Source organism: Triticum aestivum, chromosome 4B (assembly GCF_018294505.1).
Source record: "Triticum aestivum cultivar Chinese Spring chromosome 4B, IWGSC CS RefSeq v2.1, whole genome shotgun sequence".
NCBI lineage: Eukaryota > Viridiplantae > Streptophyta > Magnoliopsida > Poales > Poaceae > Triticum > Triticum aestivum.
The window spans coordinates 34,478,717-34,497,951 of NC_057804.1; the positions used below are offsets into that span (position 1 = coordinate 34,478,717).

The 19,235-nt window shown below is 46.1% G+C and overlaps 1 long non-coding RNA gene across 2 annotated transcripts; it reads right to left on the reverse strand.

Moving 5' to 3' along the window:
- Positions 1-13,999: 13,999 nt before the first annotated feature.
- On the reverse strand, positions 14,000-16,735 carry LOC123090829 (uncharacterized). Of its 2 annotated transcripts, XR_006442627.1 has the most exons (4): positions 16,554-16,735; positions 16,210-16,438; positions 14,413-14,839; positions 14,000-14,329 (listed from the first exon to the last, which is right to left on the reverse strand). It is a non-coding gene; the product is annotated as an uncharacterized lncRNA (long non-coding RNA). The 2 variants fall into 2 exon arrangements; XR_006442626.1 differs by having other exon boundaries at positions 14,413-16,438.
- Between the last annotated feature and the right edge of the window lie 2,500 nt (positions 16,736-19,235).

Sequence of the window (19,235 nt, forward strand, 5' to 3'; positions counted from 1 at the left end):
GCAGAAAATGGCTACAGGCAAACGCATGCAGCCGGATGCGGCTTGACCGCCTGGGGAAGCCAACTCAAGCGAAAAGGAAGGAGGACCAGCCAACCATTGCATGCGCATTTACTGTCGATATTTATGCAGCTTACTCATGCGCAGGGGCAAATTTGTCCAGAAAACTCAAACTACTGCCTTCCTTGGTATGCGGGAGGAGAGTTATGCGTAGAGTATAAAATATGTGACGGTAAAGCTTTGTAATGCCCCGGCCCAAGCGAGAGATGGTTGTGCACGAGGAGGGCGAGATCATGCAGACAGAATAGGAACCGACGAGGGAGCTCACTAAGGTCTCCATGGACCTCACCGTGCTCCACTTCCCCTTGTGCCTATGCCCCTTGACGCCTCCAGTGTATGAGGTTCGAATACACCTCGTCCATTCGGCTGATTGAGCAAGGTGCAGGTTTCTTGATTGATGTGTTGTTCGATTGATTTCTGCAGTGCAAGGGAGGGCACCTGGCCTGCGCGGACTGCCGCGTCGAGGCCCCCGGGAACCAGCGGCAGTGCCAGAAGTGCGAGCGCGGCGGTGGATTCGACGTGCGGAACACGCCGATGGACACCGTTGTTTCGTCGCTGAGGGTGGAGTGCCCGCATGAAGGTTGTGGGCTCTACGTCACTTACCATAGGCTCGCCAATCACCAGAGCGTGTCTCTGCTCGCGCCCTGCAAATGCCCCGTGCCTGTCTTCGGCTACGAAGGCCCGCCAGCGGCGCTCTACCACCACATCAGCAACGCGCATCCCATGCCCGTGCACAGGATCCAGTATGGCAAGGTGCTCCAGCTGCAAGTGCCACAGTCGGAGCCACGACTCTTGCTGTTCGCGGAGGAGGACGGCCGGACGTTTTTCTTGGTCGGCGGCATGCTCGACATTGGCGCGCCTATCGCCGTGTGGGTGGTCTTCATCAAAGCGGGGGCGTCCCCACTGCCGCACTACGTGGCCAAGCTGTGGGCGAACGGCCCGCCGGGGGAGTCCAAAGGCACGACCGACGCCGTCAAGGTGGAAATGGAGGTGACAAGCAGCAAGGATCCCGACGACGTCGACGTGCAGGAGCTGGCCTTCTTCACAGTTCAGCCCAAGCTGCTGGCCGGGGCTAACCTGGTGTCCCTCCACATTCAGATCGACAAGCTCACGTCCTAAATGTTTCTACAGTGCCTTCTGTTTATCTTAGTAATATGCTAATATAGGGATTACCTCGGTCTACTTTAGCTTAAGAAATGGTGGGTTTTGGTGGCGATGCAGCAATTACTTCGACATCAGATCAGTAATTTCCAACAGTCGAACGGATATTTTGTGTCTGTTGGATATAAAGTTCCTTTGGGTAAGAAGTACTAGATAAAAGGAGATGTATGTAGACGTATTTTAGTTTTAGATACGTCCCTTTTTATCCATTTTGATGACAAGCACTCCCTCCGTTCCACAATACATGCCTTCCATTTGTCAAAATATAGATATATCTAGACATGTTTTAGTATATAGGTACATCCATGATAGAGCCAGTCGGATGGTTGAGAACACTACAATTCGTAGCTACAGATGCGCGTGTGACTCCCAGATGCAGAGGCCGGGGGTCATCATCCTCCTTTTCAAGAAAAATAGACGCGTGTGTGAGAGGACGAGTGCGTGCGTGCACCTCTTCTCTTCCTGTATAACATAATAAACTCAGAGTACAAGTTTTTGTGGGTGGCACGATGGTGCGTGCGAGAAATCCCGAGAGATAGGTTTAATGCGTCTAAAAAAGACTAGCCTATAGCTCGCCATGTGGCTATTCCTGTCGAACGCCCCATTAACCGTAAGATATGTATACGACGGTGCCAGTTATTGCACGTACACAGCAGTATAAAAAGAACTACTACACCACGACCGAGAACACGTGCCCACGTAACGCCATCCGGGAATAGTGCCGGACTTTCAAACTAGAACCATCAATAAATTTTGAGCTTGCGTCTCGTCACATTCCAAATTACTCCACGCTATATTGAATTGCAAACCTGTTCACATCGATCACAACCTAAACAGTTTCCCACTTAGGAGCGTATTAGTACTCGGTTATAAATACTAGTATGCCAAGATGACTGCACATTCCTCCTCAACTCCTCATCCACAAAAACAAACAAGTCATTCAGCATCCTTCCCTTGCGTCTGCCATGGCCAGCGTGAGTTCTGGGTCGAGAGATTGCCACCAGGGAGAGGCGAGTATGGATGCGGAAGCACGAGTCCCGCCTCGCTGCGAAAGCAGCCGACATGTCCCGCCGCACGGAAGTAGCAGCACAGAGGTCCCGCCGCGCCGCTGAAGCAGCACGGAGGTCCCGCCGTGCTGTCAATGCAGCAGACTGGTTCGGCCGCACCGCGAAGCAGCAAGATGTCCCGCCGCCACGAATGCAGCAGAGATGTCCTGCCGCGCCGCGGCGGCCTGGGAAAATTTCTCGCGGGCAGGCGACGACTGTTACAGGCGCATGCATGCGATCATCCATAGCCAGATGGATCAGATCTCCGGCTGGGCGAGGTTGCAGGACGACATGAAAACCTCGTTTCAACAGGCTACCGGCATCATCCGGCAACTAAGTGAGGGCAATGAGAGGCTCCGGGCCGAGCGCAACCTGCTGAGGGCGAAGATCGTCCGAAGTGCAGACCAGCAGGAGGAGACCAGTGCCTTGTTGAAGAGGACCGGCGTCATCGTCAAGAAACTTATGGACGAGAATGACATGCTCGGCATCGAGCGCCAAAGGCTGGTGGAGGAATTCGTGGATGTTCTCAAGCAGCATCTTGAGAACACGAAAGAGCTCATCGCCGCTCGCCGCGGAGACTAGTTCCGGCGGCCTGCAGCAACGCATCAAGAAAGTAGATATCAGCGAGCCAGATCCTTGTCTTCCTTCTTCTTTTGCCCTTGTGTATTTCGGGCGTAGCCGCATGTGGCTTTTTTAATTATCTTTCTAATTATGTAAGACAATTAATCGTCCTTATATATTCATCAGTCTTGCTATAAGTCGCAGTAGATGCTATATAGGTCCGTCGGATCTTACATCAAGATCCGTGCTTTCAGATTTTATTTTTTCTCTCTTAAATCTCAGTCGAGTGAGACATAGCCACGCCATTAAACAGAGGCTCGGGCGCCATTAATGGAGACCTTGGGAGAGAGGTAGACGACAGATGGAGGTCAAAGGGCTCTCCTCCCGATAAGCACGCGCAGGGGTCTGATCGCACGCCTCTCGTACTCAAATAGCTACCCTGCACGGCGCCTCCTAGCTAATAAAAAATGGGGACGCGTGGCGGCACGTAAATGGTAGTAAATAGAACGCCCACGGTTTCAATAATACTTGTGTTTCCGATTGTAACGTGACAACACTTGTTCCAAAATGACTTTGTTGATTGTTAATGTGTGCGCCTTCGCAAATCGGACATGGCACCAAGCCAAGTTTCATTATTTTCATGCGTGTTTTGGATTTACAGGAATTAAAAAACTAAGTTTCTCAATGTTTCCAGCCCAGCCACGACGCCCAGAATTTTGAATTTCATTCCCATTTCTTGCATGGAACCTAGAAATTTACCCGAGGACACACATGTGATTTTTCAACCAACTTTGGTGCACTGGAACATGTGCTTGTATTTCAAATTTGAATTATGCACACAAAGGTGACACATTCCCTCTCAGAACCACAAGCCTTCTTGAGAGAAGCTCCGATTTGCAAGAAGCTTATACCCAAATTTGTTCCTATTCAACCAATTTTTTTAACCACGGCATGGTACTACCATGACATGACACCATGCCAAGTATCATGATTTTAAAACCAAGTTTCTCAATGTTCTCGACCGAGCCACGATGCCCAGATGTTTGAATTTTATTCTCATTTTTTGCATGGGACCTAGAAATTCACCCGAGGACACAAATGTGATTTTTCAACCAACTTTGGTGCATGGGAGCATGTGCTTGTAGTTTAAATTTGAATTGTGCACATTAAATGACCAAAAACTCAATTAATGTGTAAAAAAGGCCAAACGAAGCCGGAATGATTTCCAAAATTTAACAGGGCACTCATGTAGTTCTATGTTGCCTTTGTAAATAAACTCAAGGGGGACAACGTATATCGTTTCGCACTCAAAGGTGGCATGTTCCCTCTCAGAACCACGAGCCTTCTTGAGAGAAGCTTCGGTTTGCAAGAAGCTTATACCAAAATCTGTTCCTATTTGGCCAATTATTTTACCACAGCATGGTAGTACCATGACATGACACCCATGCCAAGTTTCATGATTTTCAGACGTGTTTTGGATTTACAAGAATTTAAAAACCAAGTTTCTCAATGTTCTCGGCCGAGCCACGATGCCCAGATGTTTGAATTTTATTCTCATTTCTTGCATGGGACCTAGAAATTCATGCGAGGACACAAATGTGATTTTTCAACCAACTTTGGTGCACGAGAGCATGTGCTTGTAGTTCAAATTTGACTTATGCACATTAAATGACCAGAAACTCAATTAATGTATAAAAACGACAAATGAACCCGGAATAATTCCAAAATTTAACATGGCACTCATGTAGTTCTATGTTGCCTTTGTTAAGAAACTCAAGGGTGGGGGGGGCAGCGTATATCATTCCACACTCAAAGGTGGCACGTTCCCTCTTAAAACCACAAGTTTCCAAATCGGCCCAATTTTTGACCACAACATGTTAGTGCCATGACATGACACCATGCCAAGTTTCATGATTTCCAGACGAGTTTTGGATTTACATGAATTTAAAATCTAAGTTTCTCGATGTTCTCGGCCGAGTCACGACGCCCAGATGTTTGAATTTCATTCTCATTTCTTCCATGGGACCTAGAAATTCAACCAAGGACACACATGTGATTTTTCAACCAACTTTGGTGCACCGGAGCATGTGCATGCAGTTCATATTTAGATTATGCACTTTAAAAGTCCAGAAACTCAATTAATGTATAAAAAGGCCAAACGAACCCGAAATAATTCCAAAATTTAACAGGGCGCTCATATAGTTCTATGTTGCCTCTGTAAATAAAATCAGGGGGAGGCAGCGTATATCATTTCGCACACAAAGGTGACACGTTCCCTCTCGGAACCACGAGGCTTGTTGAGAGAATCTCCGGTTTTGCAAGAAGCTTATACCAAAACTTGTCCCAATTCAGCCAAAAGTTATACATATGAAAACAGGGTTTAGATTATCCTGAACATCTCGCTACCTAGACCAATAATGTACTATGATTTGAATTCAACATAAAATGGATACAAATATCTGAATTGGAGAGTAGTTCATAGTGAAATATGATTACTGCTATATGCATGCTTTTTGTTATCAAGATAATATTTAAATTATTGTATAACTTGACAACAATCGTATTCAAATAAGGAGAATTGATTCAAATTTAGTCCATATGGTAGACGACAATATATATGTTCACATGGTGGAGTAAAATTTTCATATATGATGGAAGATCAAAAATGTACGACTACATCAATTATAAACCGCAAGGTCACCTAACGATATATTCGAATTCAACATAACGTGGATTAAAAAATTGAAATTTGAGATCCTGGCATTTGTAATCATATAAAAAGGGACACTACTTTTTGTTTTGGTGGGAATTGATTTGTTTTTTGTTGTTGTTGAGGGAAGTGCGAATCGATTTGGTACTGTGTAGGGTAATCTTATTCTCCGATTTTTTTACATTTTTCTTGTAGTTTTTTCAATGGCATCTATAGCAATATAGTAAAAGGGGACATGACTCTCCTGTGTCTTGTATGAATTGTTTTTTACACGTTAAGTTTGTTCTGCCGAACAAGGAATCCGCACCTTGTTATCCCGAAATTTTCAAGCTCGAGTATCTTTTGTCTCACCTGCTTTGAAACTCCCGCCTCTTCAACCCGCGCCGCGCCTTGTTACCCTGAAATTTCGACGCGCGTGAAAACTCCCTCCTCATCCGAAATCGGTCCCGCAGCCCAGACACGTGAAATACCCCTTCTACCCCTCAGCCGGAAATGAAGCTCCACGTCGCGGTGTCAAAACCGGTGGGGGTACGCTGGTAACTTACCCTATATTTCGGACAAGCGCGTCCCTAAGCTTGGCTCCCCCTCCCTCTTCGCCCCCCCATTCGTACACCGAGGCCGCCAAAACCCATGCTCCTCCGTCGGCCTCCCGACCGCTGCCCAGCCGGAGACTCTTCCTCGACTACGTCGTCCACCGCAACAGCTTGCCTTCACTCATCCACCGCACCGAATGAGGATCCGTCGTCGATCTCGTCGTCCCGCCGGATCAGCCGCCCGTTCCTCCACCTCCAAGAAGCTGCCCCGATGTTCGCCTCGTCTATCGCGCCACCTCAATCCCCACAGCACCGTCTTGACCTGCCCCACCGGAACCGCAACACCATCACCAATTCCTCCGATGAAGCCGAGGCCAACTCGGTGCCACCAAGGAGGTTCTGCACTCACCGCTGCATTTTATCTTTTATTCGATCTCACGGGGTTGCCGGTGCTCGATACCCAGTAGACATGGCGGGTCTCCATCACCGACGCCGTCGCCGGCCATATCATCCACGACGTCTCTCCCCCATGTCGCTGCTTCCTCGGCGGCTATTTCCACAATGGCACTAGCTACAGCTGCTCTGGCTCTTGCTCGCGCCACGGCTCTGTTCTTGCTATCGGTCGCGCTGCTGCACTGCTCTTGCTTTCGTTCGTGCTGTTGCTCTGCTCTTGCTCTCGCTTGCGCTGCTGCTGCTACTGCACGACCTCCGACAGCTACAGGAGTTGCTGCTTTAGCACTCGCTCGCGGTGCTACTGCATGACTTGCTCTCTGCTAGTGTGTTCCTTGCTCGAGCGTCTGCTGATTTAGATCACTGCTTCTTTGCTACTAGTGCTCGAACGCCCTAAACATCTGTTGCAATGCTCTGCTACTAGTTCAATCAGTTTTGATAGTAAAATTCAGTTTCGACTGTAAAGTTCATTTTCTTCAGCTAAGTTCAGAGTGAATAGTACTTACAACATCTGTCGGAGCGGCCGTGGCGCAGCTGATGTGTTTTACATCTAGCACTTTTTGGTGATGTATTTTACATCATCTATCGCAGATGATATTAGGGTCCCACTTCAGATTAACGTTGTCTATCTTGTCCTGCTTCAGCCTCGTCGTTGTACACCTCACCGGGGCTGCTCCAACGACGGAACCGTCCATCACAGCGGAGCAGTACACTCGACGCCATTTCCAGAGGCCTCGGATCTTCTTCCCCACCTCAGACAGTCACACCAGCATCACCATCCTCCACGTCCAACCCAATGATGCTGAGGTCCACAAGGCTATGCCAAAGAGGTTGTACACTCGTCGCATCACTTTGTTACTCTGCATTCATGTCGATCCCTCAGGCATCCTTTGCTATGGAACTACTATTCGTGCAAATCTGTTAGAAGGAGTGGAGCAAAGTAAAACTGGAGGATTTTTTTCCTTTGGTGTCTCTTTTGAAGAAAAAACGTAGGAATTTTATTCACTTCGACGTCCTTTTCAAATTAATATGCATGAAGAACAGAACTATACTGGCATAATAAGATGCTTATTTTTTTCATTTTGACTTTAATTTGACCACATTTCTCCATTCCTGTGTTCTTCCAATTCATGTGAACCAAACACCCAGGTTGACTGAAATCCTATGTTTCCAAATGCTTTGTTTTGCACGTGCATGCCTATCCTATTCCTATGTTTTTCCTGTCCTTGCGTTTATAGAATCCTCCAATTCTAAGGAGCCCTTACAGATTTACTTCATTTTCAGATAAGCGTCAAAGAAAACTCTGTGTGTTATATCCTGCTCCTGCCGTGCCGTCATCCACCCCACCTGAGGTGCACCATTGACAGAAGCGTTCACAGCAGCAGAGATCCCCCCTGCAGACTTTCTTTCGCCGCCCCAGATCATCTTCCTCGTTGCCGGCAGCTACGCCAACTGCATTACCATCATCGACTGAGCAGATGAACCTGAGGACTACACAGTTCCGGAAGAGAGGTCGCAGTCTTTCATGTTTGCTTATGTTATACATCGGTTATTATTACCTGCTATTTTATCGTTCAAACTTGAGTTTTGAAATGCCCATGGATCTCATATCGAGCCAGCAACGAATAGTATCTATCTACTATCTGGTTCATTTGGGGTCTTCTATGTGGTTCATGTTGGGTGGGCAACAAACAATAAATGATCCACTGTCTATCTTTTTAAACTGAAGCTATAATCTACCTGCTATCATTAGTTTTGGATCCATCCACTCATTTGCTACCATCAGTCTTGATTTTTGCATGCACCCCTGAGGTCTTACAAAATCTAACTATTTTTTTATTATGCACGTCAGAGATTGTACAGAATCATACTGAACATGTAGAAAAATAGAGAAGACCGTTGCGTGGATATATAATGTCATGCAGACGCCGCTCCATGGTGGGCGAAGTGCCCCCCCCCTCCTACATTTCCAGATTGTATTCTAGAGGAAGATAACTGTTCAGATGGGGATTCAGAGGGAGCCGACCACGCCTGTTTACCACCTGAGGTGTTTGCTCTAACCTGGCATGCTAATGTTGGTCATATCATGCATATGGCGCCTTGCATTGCTTACATTATACCTCTTATATGTCATCAGCTTAGTTTAGATTTGCTTTGTGTGAATGACACCTGTTTGGTTTCTATATCATACTCCCACCATTCCTAAATATTGTCTTTTTAGAGATTTCAACAAGTGACTACATACAGAACAAAATGAGTGAATTTACACTCTAAAATATGTCTATATACATCTGTATGTGCTAGTCCATTTGAAATCTCTAGAAAGACAAATATTTATGAACAGAGGGAGTATATGGGAATTATGCAATGCCATCTTCTTTAGTCAGGCATCATATATGTGAATCATCCAATGCCATCCTGTTTAGCCAGTCATCGTATATGTTAATTGTATCGTGCCATATTTTTTTCCATAATGTATTCCATTTGTCAACAATGTTTATACATTCATCTACTCTTGCTATGCATTAGCCATTTGAGTCGGTCATGGGAAAATCTGGAGTGAAAACAAGGTCTTCTGAGCTGTCAGTGCTACCTGTCGATGCAGATTTCTTGCTGGTTACAGATAGCTCCTCAGAGGAGGATTCAGAGACAGATGATCAGTCGTATTCCCCCCCCCCCAGAGGTGCATGCTCTAACTTGGCTGGGTTATATTGCTCATATCATGCATATGGTGTCTTGCATTGCCATGCCATCTGCTTAGATTAGACATGCTTTGTGTGAATGCCTCCTGTTTGCTTTCTATATCAGATATGTGAATTATGCATGCATTTTCAGCAGTTATCATATATGTGAATTATGCACCGCCATGTAGCCAGGCATCATATATGTGAATTATCTCATGCCATCTTTTTTTTCATTACATATTCCATTTGTTGACAATCTGTGTATATTGAACTACTCTTCATGTGTATCAGCCATTTGAGCCGGTTATGGAAAAATCTGGAGTGAAAACAAGGTCTTCACAGCAGGCAATGGTACCTGTTGAAGCATATATCTCGATGGTTATAGGGAGCTCCTCAGAGGAGGATTCAGAGACAGATGACCAGTCCTATATCCCACCTGAGGTGTATGCTCTAAGTTGCAATGTTTTATATTTCTCATATGATGCATATGGTGTCTTGCATTGCTTAGTTTAGACATCATATGCACAATATTGAATTCCCTCTGCTTAGTTTAGAGATCATACATGTGAGTGGCAGCTGCTTAGTATATGAATCAATTATGTCAATTATATCATGCCATCCTGTATACTTAGACAACATGTATGTGAATTATTTCATCCCAACCTATTTTAGAAAGACATCATATAGTTTTGTCATGTCATCCTGTTTAGGTACTCATCATATGTTGAATTATGCCATTATATCCTGTTAAGTTATCCATCATATATCTGAAACTGTGTCATGCTATACTGTTTAGTTAGGCATCATATATGTGAAATTGTGTCATGCTGTCCTGTTTAGTTAGACAACATATATGTGAATTACCACATCTGTCTATCATACAATGTCTGTACATTCAATTTCTTTTCTTGTTTATCAGCCATTTGAATTGGAGGGGATGATGGCAGTATCTAAGGGAGCAAAAACCCGTTCTTCACAAAAGACAGTGCTACCTGTAGATGCAGATAGAACCATGGTTGTACTGGCCCACAAACTAGCCCCACCACACATAATCGAGACTCTTCTAGATTGCACACTTACACCGTTGGGCAGAGAACCAGCTACAACCCATCTAACCGCAACCCCAGCGGATAGTAACCCACTTCTAGTTGACAAAGCACCATGTCCACCACAGAGTACCCCCCACAAGAGCAGTTTGTAAAGCTACTGCAGTGCCCAAAGCACGAAGACCACCACAGCTAACCCAAACTCCATGTTTAAAGCAGAAGAGCAATTGTTCTTAGGTCAGATTCCGTAGCTATGGTCCATACTCCTTTGCTATTGCATCACTGTATTTACTCATACCAACTACTTTCGACTTTGAAGGATCCAATTGAAACTCCAATGGCGCAATGTTTTAAACCTATTTCTTTAACTGGATTGCTGTTCTAACTTCTTGCTCTATGTTGATTTCAGTTTAAGTTGTATAAACAGTTATGTTCTCATGTGACGCACATTACAAGTGCTGCCAATGCCGTGTAGTTTCTCACACTTATATTCTGTCTATGCTGTTGTGTCTTAAAAATATATGAGTTGAATTGTGTCTCTATCTTGATTAGGCAACATAAACTAGAATGATATGGACAATACAATGACCATAGTACATAGATATATGTTTGTTTCATGTTGTTATCCTGTCCACCTTACTACTGAACCGGTTTACCAAAATGAGTTTCGTATACTACAAGCTAAACCTGTGATGTGTCTGCTTGTTTCTCTTGTAGTATGCAAACAGAATATTGGAGAAGAGCACCCCACTATGCAATGGTAGAGAAAGTAATGCAGATAAAGTTCAAGATAGTGAGACAACCCACAAGAGAAAGTTAATAAGCTTGCTAAGCATCTTGCCAGCATTATGGGTACCTAGGATATTGTTTCTTGAGCTCTTCTGAAGTGGTTTCAGTTCTGGACTTCTTTTGCGGCGGCGTTTATATGTTGCTTTGTTCCCTATATTTGCACTGGTGGCGAACGTTGATGCCCAGTGGATGTAATATGTGTAATAGCTGTGATAGCGTAGCATAAGTTGCTTGCTTATTTATTTCCTTGTTGTCTTGTTTATTTGTTTGCTTGTAGTCAGTGCAGTTCTATTTCCGCGGTTTGCTAGTGGCCGCAATAACCTATTTTTTAAAACTAGGCCATAATAACCATGGGCTACATATTTACTGTAGTGGCACTGGGCCTCCTACCAGCCGTAGAAACAATGGGCCTTCTATGGGTCGTAGAAACAATGGGCCTTCTACAGGTCGTAGAAACAATGGGCCTTCTACGGGTCGTAGAAACAATGGGCCTTCTACGGGCCGTAGAAACAATGGGCCTTCTACGGGCCGTAGACACAATGGGCTTTCTACGGGCCGTATCATCAATGGGCCTTATATGGGCCGGCCTATCGATCGGCCAAACATGGGCCAATAACAGACCGCATTATGGCCGTAAACGGGCTAGAGTTGGAATCGTCCGTTCATGGGCCGACCATAACGGGCCGTCGTTAATAGGCCGTATTTGATGACGCTATGAAAACGGCCCAACGTATTAACGGGCCACAAACGGGCTGACTGTAACAACGGGCTGAATTTGGCCCACAAGTAGAAAATGACAGTAACGGGTCGTAAGTAACCGAATGCTGGAAATGAGCCCAAGAATAAATGGGCCCTGAGAAGGCCGAAAGATAACATGGGCGGGAAATGGCCCAATGGAATAATGGGCCGTTAATGGGTATAAAGTGATACACTATTCATTACGGGCCAGTTTCACCACGGGCCGCTAATGGGTATAAAGTGATGCAATGTTCATTGCGGGCCAGTTTCACCACGGGCCATTAATGGGCCAAGAGTTACAAAGGGCCTCATATGGGCCGAAAGACGTCATGGGCCATACATGGAGCAGAAGTGAACACGGGCCGGAATCATATTGGATGGCCCAAATGACGCTACTAGGCCTAATTCGGATAGGGCGTAAAACGGGCCTTAGGTTAGCGGGCTATAAATGGGCTATATGCGAACAGGCCGTTAACAGGCTTCCCATGGGCTGGGCCGCCACCTTTTGACCAAGTCAAACGGGCCGGCCTTTTCACAGGTATGGGCCTCTGTTGGGCCGTGCCACATGTCGACGTATCATAGACGCCTTCTGTCCAATGAGTGGATGACATCTGTCCCAACGATGAGCCGACACGTGTTTCGTCCAGCCAATGATGATTTTACACGTGGAAAATCCCCATTGGTCGGGGCTGTTAACAGGTTATCGGATCCAAAACCCGACCCGATAGCTTAACGGCATTCCGTTACGATGGATGCCACGTGTCGGTCACCCTTGACGAAAGCACTTCTGTGACGCGCGATTTATCGTCATGGAAGTGGACACTTCCGTGATGATAATTTTGGTAATTTCATGGAACACTTCTACGATAGCACAGGTATGACTATCTTGATTCTGTCATAAAATCGTCATGAATGTACATGCATGACAAAAAACGTGACCTACTGTTACAAACATGTATCATCACGGAAGTGTATTTTTTTGTAGTGTATATAGTATCCCCACCGTCAAACTCCTATGGCTAAGTGAAAGTGTTAAAGCTATATAGTCCGATTGCCTGGTTCGCCGCGCTATCACCTCCTTAACGGACCAAGACGTTGGATCAAGTGTGACTACATGTTTTCTTGAACACCCCCGCATTATATGCGTGGGGGCTGAAGCCGACGACTGCAAACTTTCAGGTTATATACATACATAAACGGCCGCATAGGAGGCATTATAATACTTTCGAGCAAAAGTATAAACACAACGGATATTCCATTCGGAGCTCGGGCTCATCTGAACCTGAAATCATCACCGCTCAGTAGCATGTGGATGTGTGTCGGTTGCTGTATATCTGTTAGGTATAGAAGATGTATTGTTGGCAAATATAGTCTGTTCGTGGCCGCATTAATTGGAATGACAGACGGTAGGAAGAGGCGGAACAGATGAGCCTACACGGCTCAGTGAATGCACTGTACCAGGCTGAGTCGTGGCTCAGCAGCTGTAACGGCCACCCGGCGTCCGTGTTTGGCTTAGCCACAATTATTTATGCGAGATTATGTCAAAGTCCACTTAATGCTACGTGGCTAATGTGACGTCCACATACATATGATTCATGTGTACTTTCTTACACCTCAAAAGTGAATGCCGCCTTGAGCTCAAGGCTGCTGCTCGGCTAAACGCTACACCCTATCTAGTTTTACACACCCTTTGAACATTAAACTTGGAGAGATTAAGTGGACAATTTGCAAGATTGAAATCAAAATAGAACAACACGATACAAGTGCAAGATGTCAGCATTCACGCTTGGTATTTTTCATACAGGTGTTTATCACACAACATCATGCCAATGTTAACCAAATCTACAGATGGCACAACACCATATGCCAATGTTAACCAAATCTACAGATGGCATGGCAATATACCAAAACTCATGATATTACACCGAGGGAGATGGTAAGCTCCCAAGGAACAAACAGATTGTCATGTTTCAGATTTTCTGAAAGACCCATGGAATGTACTCAGATTTCAGATTTTCATTCGGAGATAGATCAAAAGATGTACACAAGATGTATTGGAACGTGGGCTAAACACCCAGGTACATGCACCATGAAGTACACTGGACAAGCAAACCTGCATCACCGCAACTGTGAATATGTGGCATCGCTTTTCCAAGCAAAGCAGAACAAAAATTAGGCAGAAGATAATTAGGCATCACAAGATCTGGAGAACTAAAAAGACAACTAGCTGACTGGTTGTACCATGATTCAAATACTTAAGGCAAAATCCAACAAAGTTTATAATCTACCAACTAGAACATACAACCTGGACACAAAAGATGGTGCAACACCACACAGGATCCATGTTGTTAGCTTGGCAAAATAAGAGGAAAATCTTTAATTGTGATATGTCTAGCTCACATAGCATTCATAACTAAGCATGCCAGTGTAAACAGTACCATTCATAATTAAACCCACAAGAGAGAACTGGGGCTAATTTGTCCCGCTGCAGCTTCAGTGCTAATTTGGACAATTAATCTCCTTCTGCCTTCGTTTCTTCTCCTGCTTCTCCAATCTGTAATGCAAACACAGGTGATCAAAAGAAAAATCAAATAACACAATTACTGTCACAGGGAACATGGAGGGCGAGGGACTTACTTCTCTTGCTCTTCCATAGCATTACACCTGTTGTTTCTGGTCCATGCATGGCTTCGCACATTTCCATTTGCTTGTCAACACCACTTGATCTTTCGACACACTCTTCTGAAATATTAAAATATGTCTGCCTATATCATTTGTGATATACATGATGACAAATATACATAAAAGTATACAATGTGAGCTTCGTTGCTGGTAAATGCAACCTCACAAATTGTCCTGTATCTTGTGAATTGTAGGTAAAAACTAGGCTAGCTAGAATTAAACATGCTTGTCAAGAAATTTTCAAGGTAGTCTCACAAAAAAATTTAGCTAACATGGTCTCCATCAGCGAGCTGAGAAAGCGGGGTACACACAAGATTCATACATATCCCCAAACGCCATTCTCCATCTTTTGGTAGTAAGTACTCCCTCCATCCCATAATATCTAGAATGTAATGATTACTTATGTCAGTTAGTAATCCAAAAATTATCTTATACGCTACTAACTAGAATGTAATGCACCTTATGTCACATATGATTCTTTCATTTTGTACACTACATGTCACCATTAATTTGAAGCAGGAAATTGTCACACAATAAGCTAAGTTTCACCATGCAACCTGTGTGTTGTTTCTTGGGATGCATCATTTTTCATTCTGCCATCAAGTGATATGAAGTGACGAGGTTAACTCGATGTTCAAAGTGGTGTATATGCTGATAAGACATCATTTCTGTCCAAAAATAAATTAGTGATCTAAACGATCTTATATTTCTTTACAGAGGGAGTAAATATCAGGATGCACAAATAGGCACAAGAACGGCGATATCACGACACTCCCATAACTAGACATGTTAATATCTAGTATTAGTTTTGTGTGTCTCTGTTGACACTTCACATGTACGGGTTAATCTTGCATCCGTGTGTGATGCGTATCATCGCAGAAGGAAAACCATTTCTGGAGTAGTGTTGTTTATACGCACAGCAAGGGGATGCTATTGTAGTACATCACCAGAAAACAAGTAATAGTGTACATGACTTCCACCAAATACTACTGGTACATTAGTGCATGCATTTGGTGAAGAGCTGACAGGACCGTGGATCTATCTACATCCAAACCCAGTGCGTGTATCTCATCTGATCTGATCTCAGTGATCTGGTTGATGTAGTTGCTTACATAGAAAGATAAGAGGAGGACGTGGAGGCGCAGGGGGAGGAAATGAAATGCTGACTAGCAGGAATGGTGGTGGAATATCAGATGGGACCACGCTTTGCATGGTGCCATGCTAACATTTCTCAAGAAAAATATTCAAATGCTTTCAGTACTCACAAACCATCTATATAGAATTGCAGATACAAATTTGAAACACACTGTGAGAAACATGAAAGGCAAATTCAGTATGAATGGTGTGGCAGAAAATACAAAATCCTGAGTGACACTACTCACAATCAGTTTTTTGTCTTCTTTGTTTCAACGTGTGCACTTCGAGTTCAGACTTCATCTTTTAGCTGACTACACAAACACAACTCCTTACACTCGCCACTTTCCAATAATTTTAAGCAGCATCTATATGTCCGTTTCTAAATTCTGCATTATGTGACAAATTACGGTGTGGGAGCATAAGCTATCTTACCAAGATCTACCTGTTCGCATCCTACACAAGCCATATGAACGATCATCTTCATCCCGTTCATTCAGCTAGTCGAACTTACAGAAAGTATGGCAGCGAATTTCAAGGCGGCGTACGTCAAACAGAGTAGCATTCAACAAAACAGTAAATAGCAGGTGCCCTGCAATGGCTAGCTTCAGGCCGCACCTGTTTGTCCATCCAGGCGCCTCTGGATTCACCTTCCTACCTGCCCTGCCTCGGAGAAGCCTCCCACCGGCGGCGGCTGTCGGCTTCCTACCTGCCCTGTCTTGCGCCGCCAACACGCTCGCCGCACCAGGAACGGGAACCGGGTCAGCGCTCGTGTCGGCAATCCGCTGGAGATCCGCCAGAGGAACCGGATCCGGGTGGTCCAAGCTGTCCGCATCGTAGTGGGAACCTGCAACACACAGCCATGGAGGGCGGCTTAGCCATGGTCAGGCGGCTCCCCTGTCGACCGGACTAGGAAAAACTGAATAACTGATAGATCTCCTAGTAGGGGAGGGTTCCCTTACATGTCGACAGAGTCCAGCAGGATCTTCCATCGCCGGTTAGCCGGAGCCAGCGCAGCCTTCCACAGCAGTGGGGGTGGGGGATAGTTGCCCGCGGCGGCGTCTGGTTTCTAGAACCACCGTGGTAAGGGTTTGCTACTACCTAACTCCTGTTCCACGGCTCATGGAAAAAAGTAACGTTTTGGGCCACGGACCAGCAAAGCACCGCGCGCCGACGGACGTGCAGCCAACGCACTGTTTGCTACGTACGCGAACCGCATAACGCTTTTCCGATGAATCAGCGCAGACGTGTCAGACCGAGTTTTCTGAATCCCAAGACGAAAACCAACGCGAGGGATATCAGGAGCAGCTCAGCTCGGGCACCAAAGCGCTGCGTTATGAACACAACCTTTATAATCAAAATAGCATTGTCTTTACAATCGAGATACATGTCATTCGAACATGGCACTCTTCGAGCACTGAGCCTCTATTAAACGGGCGCCTTTTAAGACTTCTTCAAAATAGTGCTCGGCCGGGTCCTGGCCTTCCGCCGCACCCCGGGTTGCAATAGCGGTGGTTTCCATCCCAACCCAGTATGTTTTAACACGGGCAAGAGCCATCCGCGCACCCTCTATGCACGCCGACCTCTTCATAGCATCGATATGCGACACAACACCAAGGAATTGTTGCACCAATCCAAAATAGATGTCCGGCCTTGGTCCACGTGGCCAAAGATGATCCACGACAGACCTCATAGCAAGCCCGGGCAACCTGTGGAGTTCGGCCCATGCGGCCATCTTTTCATTCAATGGCAGCGGACGCGTCAGGGCACTGAACTGCGACCAGAATAACCTCTCGGCCTTATGGTCTTTACGATCTTTGAAAAACTTGATCGCATCAGCAACACTCTTTGCCAGGTCCGCATACGCGTCCGCCGCACTCCACAACTAATCCAGAGGGGCATACTTCGGATCTCCGAATTTCATCCGCAACAAACAGGGCTTCCCAGCCACGATATCTCCGGCTTCACAAAGCTCCTCCCTTATCCCCCTCATTTCAGAGCGGGTTTCCTTGGCTCCCTTCAGGGCCTTCTTCAGGCCAGCCGCTTTTGCTCGATTTTCCTTTTCAAGGAGCTCACGGCGGTTGGCGGCATCTTCTAGCTCGGTAGCCATCTGGGCTATATTTTCTTCGCTCCGACGATGAGCAGCCTGTTCAGCTCTTAACTCTTTGACGGCCTTCAGAGCGGCCACATCACTTATGCGGGCTTGCTCCTTGGCTCGGGCAAGCTCCACCCGAAGGGTCTCCACGGCAGCAGCTCCATCTGCAGTCACAGCATATTATAAATACTAGCATCATGCTCCTCTTAAACATTTGCTGACAAGCCGAATATACATACCCTGGGCCGCGTCAAGCCGCTTGTTAACCAGCGCGATGTCGGCATAGGCCACATCAAGATGCCGCTTTAGTTCGGCAAAATCGGCAGATCGGTCAGCCGCCGGACCCTCAGCCACCTGCACATAAAGCAACGCGCTTATATTACCAGAGATTATGATCCTCTGTTCGCCACGTTGATGGCAACCAGAGTCTCAGGGGCTACTATCTATACAGAGCACACTTAGTATGTGCGGTACCATCAAAAATACATTTTTTGCGTACCTCAAAGCCTCTCAGCAGACTCGTAAAAGCTTCATTCAAACCTCTTTTCACGGATGAAATCCTCTCAACCACCGTACCCATTAAGGCACGATGTGTCTCTGAGATGGCCGCTCGCTCCAGAAGGCCCATTAGTGTGTCCGGCTGTGTGCCGGACAATACCGGACTCCTCCTGAAGCTCTCTTTGGGAGCCGGATATTCCAGACTCTGGGCAGCCGAAGTGTCAACTTCTGGCCTTGGTGGATTAGGAGAAATCCTCCGTGAAGACACCTCGGGGTCGTCCGCCCCATGTGACAGGGAGGCAGGGGGAGGCGTCTCGCTCTCCATCATCCCTGGAGGAAGATCCCCTGAGGACGAACTCTATGGAGAAGGGCTATGAGCCGGACTGCAACAAATATGTTTCGGTCATTATCCTCAGAGACAAAACGGGGTATATTTACCAAAGTACTCTTTTACTTACGGCTCGGTGGAGGGCTGGCCCCCTTGCGGGCGCTGTGCGGCAAGAACACCCTCGGGGGCAGGGCCCCTTGGCAAGGTTTTCTTCCCTTGTTTAGAAGCCTCTGTTTCCAAATCTTCGGAGGCGGCCCTTTTCTTACCTTGAGGAGAGGGGATTTTAGGTTCCCCTCCCCGATTATCCTCCTTCATGGAGGCGCTTACTCCCCCAATTTGGATGTGTAAAATATGAGGCCCACCTGTGGCTTTTCTATTCCTCCCCTCGTCCTCTCCTAATGGCACCTGATACGGCGCGCACTCAAGCATCCTGGTCAACAAAGGATCCGGCGAGCCTTCGGGAAGAGGGGCCGAACACCTAATCCTCTCCGCCTTCCTTAGCCAGTCCTGGCAGGTAGCAATTTTTCAGAATGATGTTATAATAAACATAAAGGATGGTGTGTTCGGTAGCGGAATTACTTACTTGGGTACCCAGGCGGTTGCAATTGAGACCCACGTCCTCGGTAGTGTCCGGACACTTTATTCGTGATCCGAAGAATGACCCATACATCTCTTTCAGCGTCATGTCGAAGAATTGTTGAATGGTTCGCGGTCCTTCCAGGT